At 45.3% G+C, this 9,161-nt stretch overlaps 1 long non-coding RNA gene across 1 annotated transcript in view; it reads left to right on the forward strand.

Annotated features, from left to right (window-relative positions):
* The window catches only part of LOC115293871, an 18,842-nt gene extending 10,838 nt beyond the window's left edge, over positions 1 to 8,004 (forward strand). The window contains exon 2 of the long non-coding RNA XR_003909640.1: positions 7,836 to 8,004. This is a non-coding gene — a long non-coding RNA (uncharacterized LOC115293871). The remainder of the gene's footprint in view (positions 1 to 7,835) is intronic.
* The last annotated feature ends 1,157 nt before the right edge of the window (positions 8,005 to 9,161 follow it).

The following is a 9,161-nucleotide window of genomic DNA, read 5'->3' on the forward strand; positions in this document are numbered from 1 at the left end:
GGGAGGGGAGGAAAGGGAGAAGGGAAGGGAGAAGGGAAGGGAAGGGAGGAGAAGGGAAAGGAAGGGGAGGGAAGGGGAGGGAAGGGGAGGGAAAGGGAGGGAAGGGAGAAGGGAAGAGAGAAGGGAAGGGAAGGGAGGAGAAGGGAAGGGAGAAGGGAAGAGAGAAGGGAAGGGAAGGGAGGAGAAAGGAAGGGAGAAGGGAAGGAAAAAGAAAAGAAAATGAAAAAGAAAAGAAAAGAAAAGAAGGAATCGCATCAAGTTTGCAGACCACATTTGCCCATAAAAAAACAGTATTAACCAAATGGAGGGTGGGAAAATGTATGGGAGGAAAATGTTTATTAAAATATAACAAAATATATACTTTGTGATACATGAACAGATCCCTTTCTAATCTATTTTTAAATTATTTTAATGTTTATTTTTGAGAGAGAGAGAGCATGAGAGGGGCAGAGAGAGAAGGAGACAGATGATCCAAAGCAAGCCCCATGCTGACAGCAGGGAGCCTAAGGCAAGGCTTGAACTCACGAGCCATGAGATCATGGCCTGAGCCGAGGTCAGATGTTCAACCCACTGAGCCACCCAGGGCCCCTGCCCTTCCGTTTTATTTGACACCTGCTTTCCTCCATTCGACTTCCCAGAGGCCTATGCCATTGACAGGACTGATATTTACACACAGAACAGATGAGAGATTTAATGGTTTCTTCAGTAATTTCCACCAGCAAGCCCAGTAGGAAAAGCAGCTGATGGCAGTTCCCATACAGACATGTCTCATGTGGTGCTGGTGCATCTCCCTGTGACCCAGTGACTAGTTAAGGAAATATAGGCAGTAGACACCTCAGACACACGCGAGAAAAAGAGAAATCCATTCATCAACAGCCAACAAGCAAAGAAACATAACTTAATAACACCCTTGAAAAACTGTCTGCCAGGAAAAGAAAAAGCATCCGCCCCTGTTAAGATGGACTCAACGGGTGAGCCCCTCCCGCTGAAACAGTGCTGAAAAAAAGTGTCCACAAAGCCATGAGAATAAAATAAGAAGCAAAGATGCTCGGAGACAAAAGCCAGGGGGAAACAGCCTTCCCTTCCCCGCTGTTAACACTGCCTGAAGCCCACAGGCACCCCGTCCTCCCGCCCCAGGAAGGGGAAATGAAGGAACGAAATGGGGAAGGGACCATCAGGGCTGGCTCAGGAGAAATCAGAGGCTCTGGGGTGCCACAGGGGCAGATCGAAAGCCTGGGACATCCCTGCTCAGGGACTGAACTTGCTCCCTAAAAGTGGAGTGAAACTGGGGTGCCTGGGTGGCTCAGTCAGTTGAGCATCTGACTTGATTTCTGCTCAGGTCATGATCTCTCGGGGTCCTGAGTTCGAGCCCCGCATCAGGCTCCGCACTGACATAGCAGAGTCTCCTTGGGATTCTCTCCCTCCCACTCTCTCTGCCCCTCCCCTACTTGTGCTCTCTCTCTCAAATAAATAAACTTAAAAAATAGAAGTGGAGTGAATCAAGATACAAGACAGTGAATAAAATTTCCAAGAAAACTGAAAATCAAATCCCCCAACGCAAAATGCTACCCTAGGCCCCAGCTTCCCCTTCAGCTTCTTGTAGACAAACAGAAGGCGACACTGGGCCATCAAGCTGGCATCCTGAATGGAAAAACAAACAGATCTCACACTGGCAGGCACAGGAACTAGAAAACTCTGGCACCACCTCCGAGGTCTGGGCAGAGCCAACCATGATCCACACAAACTGGATGAGAAAAAGAGATGTGGCAAGTAGGCAATCATCCTACAGAAAAAAATATATGAAAAAGAGGTGCACGGCATGCAAGAAAAAGCAGATGAAACGTTCCATCTGGAATAAAATAATGACCAACGAGGCAGCAGCAAATCCCATGTGAATGTTCAAGATAGAACTTAATAAGGAAATAAACTTGGGAACAAGAGCTAAGAGACAACATGAAAAAAAAAAATCCGTATCAGGCATAGAAGGCATTGTGAGGCCAAAGAAAGAGACTGAGGACCAAAAATATGCCATTCCCTAACTAATAGGTAAATTAGAACTAGACAAACAGACTAAACAGAATTGCAAATTGAATTTTTTAAATTTATTTTTTTAAATTTTGGTTATTTTTTATTTTTGAGTGAGAGAGCCAGTGGGGGAGGGGCAGAGAGCCTAGAGGAGACAGAATCCTCACTGTCCACGCTGAGCCCAATGTGGGGCTTAAACTCATGAACCGTGAGATCAGTGAGTGACCTGGGCTGAAGTCAGATGCTTCATCGACTGAGCCACCCAGGCACCCCCAACAAATGGAAATTTTTAAGGGAAAGGAAGGATTGTTTGTTCATAGCAAAGGAAAGAGACAAACAGAAAGTGGATCCTGAGGAAACAGAGAGACCAACCTAAAGATAACTGTGTCCCAAGGCAAAGAACCCACCAAACAGACACAAAAATACATTCCAACACCCTAGTAAGGAGTCTGACTCCATCTTTGATGTCCAACTGCTGGCAGCTTCTGAGCCCCCATCACCCCCTCTCCCGGCTGCCCCACATCTGGGCAGACCCAGGGTTCCCTCCTTTAGCATTGGCAAGAAGTTTAAACCACACAACCCGCCCCCAGCACGGCAGAACCTCACACAGGCCCGCTCCTTAAATACCGTAAAACCCCTATGTGAGGAGCCCTTCACCACTCTCCCAAGCCACTTTTGGACCTGCTTGCGGGGGCCTGCCCTGCTCCTCCCAGGAATCCTCACTATGGTGGCACCTGGGTGGCTCAGTGGCTTAAGCATCCAACTTCAGCTCAGGTCATGATCTCACGGTTCAGGAGTCCGAGCCCCACATCAGGCTGTGAGCCGTCAGCACAGGAGCCTGCAGCCTGCTTCTGAATCTCAGTCTCTCTCTCTCTCACTCAAAAATGAATAAACATTTAAAAATGTACAAATACATATAAAAGAAAGCCTCACTATGTGAGTAATAAACCTTTTCACACCTTCTGGGTGCGGGTGTACCTTCATCAGGCTCTGCACCAAACCCAGTTCCAGCTGGGGGTAGGTGAGGCCACCTCACGTCTTCGGGATGATTACAACACACATACAGTTGGGGCCCAGCAGGCCAAAAAACCTCCCGCAGAGCGACCCTTGATGGCTAGGCTCACAGGAGAACCTATATAAGTGACCGTTGCCGGCTCTGCCTTCGGGGCGCAGGAGAACTATTTGGGAAGTTGTGGAACAAGTTGAGAGACTGTCAAACAACATTTGGCTTCCTGGGCCGCACATGTGGCTTCTATTCATCCTATGATTTTCTTGTTTCTTTGCGAAGAGGCATATACTTTTAGGCTTTGAATCAACTTGGGTCAGTCCGTGATGCCAGCGCTTTCCAGCTCTTCGTCTGCTGTTGGGAGTAGACAATCCTCTGCCAAAAGATTTGCCTATTAAAGGATAAGCGTCTTGCCCTCGCATAACTGATGAGGGGCCTTAAGGAATGTAAATCTCCTCCTAGAATTCTTCAGGCTCGTCTTCTGCTTGGAGCCAGACTATTATTAGGGAATCCCTCTCTTGCAATGACTTGATAATTCCTGATATTTACACCTGTCCTGTTAAACATGACCCTTTCCGGAGCATGTCTTCCCTTCAAAGACCTTGAACTATGTAACCATTAAAGAAATGATGTAATCACCCACGGTATATAAGACCCTGGCCATCTAAGTAAAGTGTTGTCTGTCTTGTCTGTCGTTGTCTGTCTTCTTTCTTATAGATATTGCACCGACACCAACCCCTACTCGGGCCCTTTCGACTGGGGTGTGTGGGCTGGTCCCCCGCAACATACATCAGAAGACACTTTATAACACTGGAAAACCTCGATGTGTCATTTAATGGAAGAGCATATGTGTTCTGAAGAGTCTGATATAAAATGGTGAGGCTGGGGCAAACTGTGATAAAGTTCTCAAACTCCAAAGACAGAGACAATTCTTTGGGCATCCAAATGAAAAAAATAAGAGGAAAAAGAATCAACCAATCTCAGACTTCTCCTTAGCACTGTCTACAAAGTTTTGAGAAAAATGCCTACATCCAGCCAAGATGACTATTCAATTATTAAGCAAAAGTTCCCTGTTCTCAAACAGGATTGCATTCATAAATTTTACAAGTTCCTTTTGGGGAAACTGATAGTTGAAAACAAGCCAACCAAGAGATTAATGAAAACAAATGAGTCAGGAAATGGGGGTACTTTGTCATGTCGTGAACATTAAATCCATTGTAGAACTAAGGTTTAGTTAAAATTTCTAAATCTTTTGTGCTTTCTTAAATGTTTTTGACATTTATTCCTTTTCAAGAGACAGAGCATGAGCAGAGGAGGGGCAGAAAGAGAGAGAGAGAGAGAGAGAGAGAGAACTGGAAGCAGGCTCTAGGCTCTGAGCCGTCAGCACAGAGCTAGACAGGGGCTCTAACATATGAACCTTAAGATCATGATTTGAGCTGAAGTCAGATGCTCAACCGACTGAGCCACCCAGGCCCCCCCCCCACCCCACGCTGTCATAAATGAAATACATCACTTAGGCCATAAATTGACTATGACTTCTTAGTCTGGTCTTCATCTTTGCAAGGGTAACAATCTAGATACTGGGCCAAGGACTGTGGAAGTACTTTGCTCATTTTTATTGACCTACTCAGTGCCAATATATGCAATGTAATCAGAGAGATTTTTATCTTGAAAACAGTACGAAGCAACTTAATCTTTACAGCTTGCTTTGTGAATTATATTCTACTTTCGAAAGCACTTGAGTGTGAGACCTCTGCTTTAGAGGAGTATTTTAGGAACATGCAAACCTTTGTTCAAGAAATAACTACCTAAAATAATTTCTTCAGTTTCTTGCCCTTCTCTTACCCACTTGAATAAAATCATTTCTATATGTAGATTGATTGTATCATATATAAATTGAGATTTAGATATAAATATGCATACAGAGATTACTGGAATTCAGTTTGGCAAATTTTCACAATATTTCTGGTTGGTAAGATTTTCTATAATTTTGGGGGTGCCTGGGTGGCTCAGTTGGTTAAGTGTCTGAATCTTGATTTCGGCTCAGGTCATGATCTCATGGTTCATGAATTGGAGCCCTGCATTAGACTCTGCACTGACAGTGCAGAGCCTGTTTGGAATCCTCTCTCTTCTTCATTCTCTGCTCCTCCCTGGCTTGCTCTCTTTCTCTCTCTCTCTCTCAAAATAAATAAACTTTAAAAATGTTTAAATAAAAGATAAAAAGATTTGCTATAATTTTTCACCATTTACTTTGTACTTCCCTGTATTGCTGGAATTTCCAATAATGAGAATGTGTTGTTTTTACAGTAACAGAAAAGTCATTATTCAAAACATAATGAAAATAAAGTGAATTACTTGGTGCCCAGGTTTTTTTACATTAGGTACTAAAAGAGGTTACATATCAATAACATTACTTTGCATGACCCAGATATTAACATCATTTCTCCTGGTAATTTGTAAAGAACTTTAATTCATTAATCATCATCAAAATTCACTCAAGGGGTTTTTTGTGTGTGTGGGAAAGGAAGGTTCAAAGTAAATTATGAATACTACTGCACTTAAAAAGAATACTGATCCTTTCAGTCAGTGTAACTACTTATCTTTTGTTTACACAGGATTTAAGAGGTTTTCCCTTTGGCATTTGTTTAGATTAGTAAATTGACTAGAGTGGCCTAGTTACTTGTCTTCAGAATCAGTCAGCACCACATTCCTGAAGGTAAAGTTCCTGCTAACAAGTCAAACTGGCAGAGTCCCTAGCCGGTCTCACTAAACCCCAGGTGACGTGCAGACTTTGTTTGACGTCACCAATCCCCTCCCTGTTCTAACAACCTGCCAATCCATTCTCAGTTCTGTGTCTACACTGGAGTCGTGTCCTCTTTGTGATTCACTCTTGAACAGAAAAAGGACATTAGACAAAACCTAATAAACTTGAATAAAGTTTGGATGTGAGTTAATAGTAATGTATCCGTATAGGTTTATTAATTGTAGCAAACACGCCACATTAAGATCTGGGGGTTAAAAAAACACAGTCTGTCCCCCCCCCCAAGAAACTTACAAACTAATAAGAAAATGTTTAAAAAAGGATAAAAAGCAGAAAAAGAGCGTCATGATTGAGGTAAACACGAGTCACCACAGATGCTCTAAATACACCATGAGCGCCACCCTAAATCCAGCGCTGCTTTGTTTGAAGAACGTTATTTCACTGTAGTCACAACAGTCCTGTGGGCAGCTCCACCTGCATGGATACGGAAACTCACAAAGAGGATTTTGTAACTTTCCCCTGTCACTCACTCGGTGGTGGTAGGTAGAGCCAGGACCCGAACACCGTGGGCTAACTTAAGCCCTGGCTCTGAACCACTGTCCTGCTGAGAGATCCAGAAAGGCTGAAGGTACCAAGGATCTTTACTTTCAAGAGGGCTCGCAACAGAATCGTTTTCTTAGCAGAAAAGGCTAAGAAGATACAGTCAGGCAGGAGAGAGGTGGAATCAAGGGTTGAGACGGTTTCTAAAACAAGAGTGTGGCCAACAGTATCAAACACCAGGAGGGCAACCAAAACCATGACATAAAGGGCTTTGACTACAGTGGGGTCTCTGGGGGTCTCGGCAAGGCAAGTTTGGGTTGCATGGGGTGCACAGTGGGGGCGGGAGAGGAGTGAGCCAACGCCAGGACATAGTGAGTTGACAAAGGGATAAATGAGTGACAGAGAAATGGATACACTGAAGGGCACCTGGCTGGCTTAGTTGATACAGCATGTGACTTTTGATCTCAGAGTTGTGGGTTCGAGCCCCATGTTGTGGGTGGAGTTTACTGAAAAGTTAAAAAAAAAAGGAAAGAAATGGATACAGCAATGGTTGAATATTATTTCTAGAAGCCTGGCTGTTCAGATAAAGTGAGGGGTCAGCAATAGACATCGCCCTAAAGAGAGATATTTTCTTCTTTTTTAAAAATTTTTTATGCTTAATTATTTTTGGGAGAGAGAATGAGCAAGGAGGGCAAGGGCAGAGAGAGAGGGGGACACAGAATCCAAAGCAGGTCCAGGCTCTGAGCTGTCAGCACAGAGCCCGGTGGGGCTCGAACCCATGAACCGTAAGATCATGACCTGAGCCAAAGTCGGATGCTTAACCAACTCAGCCACCCAAGGTGCCCCAAGAGATATTTTTTCTGCGATCGTTTTTACTTCGATTTTTCTAAGACTGGAGAGACCAGAGCAGGGGTTGTACATGGGCGGTGAGCTGACCCGTCTACTAGTTACTCGGTTCTGCAACAGCGCCTGACTTTGAGTAAGTCCTTTATTCCCTCTCCATGCTGTCTTCTGGGACCGCTATTCTGTGGGGGCCGGGTTCTGGCCCGTCTTGGGACCACTCAACGACTTTCCCCAGGGACCCTCAAACTCCAATGATTGATACCAGGACAAAAACGGTCAGAGTCATTCACCCCAACAATGAGGAGGAATCGGCTCTTGCTTAAAAACCCGTGTGTGATCTTTCAGCCTGACCACAGGCAATTCCGAAAGCTTTCCCAGGCAGGCCTCGGGAGGGAGGCGGCCGCATGGGAGCGGGGCCCGGGGGCAGCACCCTGAATCTGGGGGAGGCGCAGTCCAGGACGTGGGCGCCTTTGGCACACGCTCTTGGCTCATCTGCATTTCTGGCCAAGTGCCTCCATTCCTTGGTCTCTATACCTGAGGCTTTGGGCACTTCTGCCAAGGAGGGAATCTGAAAGACACCGCTCTCCACTCTTGACTACAGCAGCCATTACTTTCCACTCCTAGACCTGACCCACTCCCCTCTTGTCTCTCCCAACACAGGGTTCGAGAAACTACAGGAGCCTTTTCTTCAGGGCTCCCTTGGCAGCAACTGCACAGATCCACCTGAACTCAACCACGAGGAAAAGGGAGCAGGGGGAGTCATGCTTTGTCTGATTTCACTCTCCCTCTAAAGGGAGGAGTGATTAAAAGCTTCCGTCTTCTTCTTTTCTTTGGCTTGTTTGTTGCACTAATGAGCTACTGGGACACCGGACAACCGGCCTGTCCCCCCCCCCCCCCCCCCCCCCCCCCCCCCCCCCCCCCCCCCCCCCCCCCGCCGTGGCCTGGCAGTCGGTCCTGGGGGACGACGCTACCCACCTCCATAGAGCCGCCCCGGCATCCGTTCGTTTGTCCCAAGGCCAGCTCTTGTATATTTCTTTCCATGGGGCGGGCCCTTTTTTGGCTTCAGTTAGTCCAAGTTCTTTGTAGCTGCAAAACCTTAGCTGTGATACGCATGCCAATCTGCTGATCATGAAAAACCAACAAAGAAACTTAAAAAAAGCAAACCATCAGTCCACACAACTGGGTACTTTTACCACCGATGGCTTGAAAAAGAGACAGTATGCGAGTTATACATTTTATCTGAAATATTTTCTATTTTTCTGCTAAATGCCTCCTGTCTTCAGTTATAGTTCCGAAGCAAAAAGAGCACCAAAGTAAATATATATTTACCAAACCTAAAGAGCTGTCATAAATTTAGAGATGTTAAACTAAATGTTGAAATCAACTTTCAGGGGGAAAAAAAACAAATCTATTTCAGGGTTGGAGTCCCTTGGTTTTGTTCTCCGTGTAAAACTTAAAGTACCCAAGAATGGCCGGCAGAGGGAGGCAAAACCACACATGTTATTTTTTTTTTTCTTCTCTACAAGCCTGTTAGGAAAACGCGTTATTAAAAACTGCAAAATGCAAATGAGCTTCATTTCCCAAAAATATATGTAAAAATAATAGAAATCATATCATTTAATGCCACTCTGCTGCCAAGCACTCTATAGAAAATCTTAAAGCTGGAAGGAGATTCTGAATCTCAAGCAGTTCTAAAAAGAAGCCCCCCCCCCCTCCCTTCCCCTCCTCTTTTCTCTCTCCTCTCTCTGGGGCTTGCTTGCAGTAACTCCTGAGGAGTAAGTAATCTGTGTTCTATTTCCGCTGACACATTCTGTGGGGTGTGTAACAACACTTCTTCAACTGCCACTGTAGGATCATACAGGTTCATACTGGAAACAGGTGTGAGGAAAAGAAGCTGGAAAGCCTAGGACTCAGACCTCCCAGATCAGGCCTGAGGGATGCCCTAAAAAAGAAAAGGAACACGGTTCTCAAAAAAGACTGTTGGAA

This window comes from Suricata suricatta, chromosome 6 (genome assembly GCF_006229205.1).
Source record: "Suricata suricatta isolate VVHF042 chromosome 6, meerkat_22Aug2017_6uvM2_HiC, whole genome shotgun sequence".
Lineage (NCBI taxonomy): Eukaryota > Metazoa > Chordata > Mammalia > Carnivora > Herpestidae > Suricata > Suricata suricatta.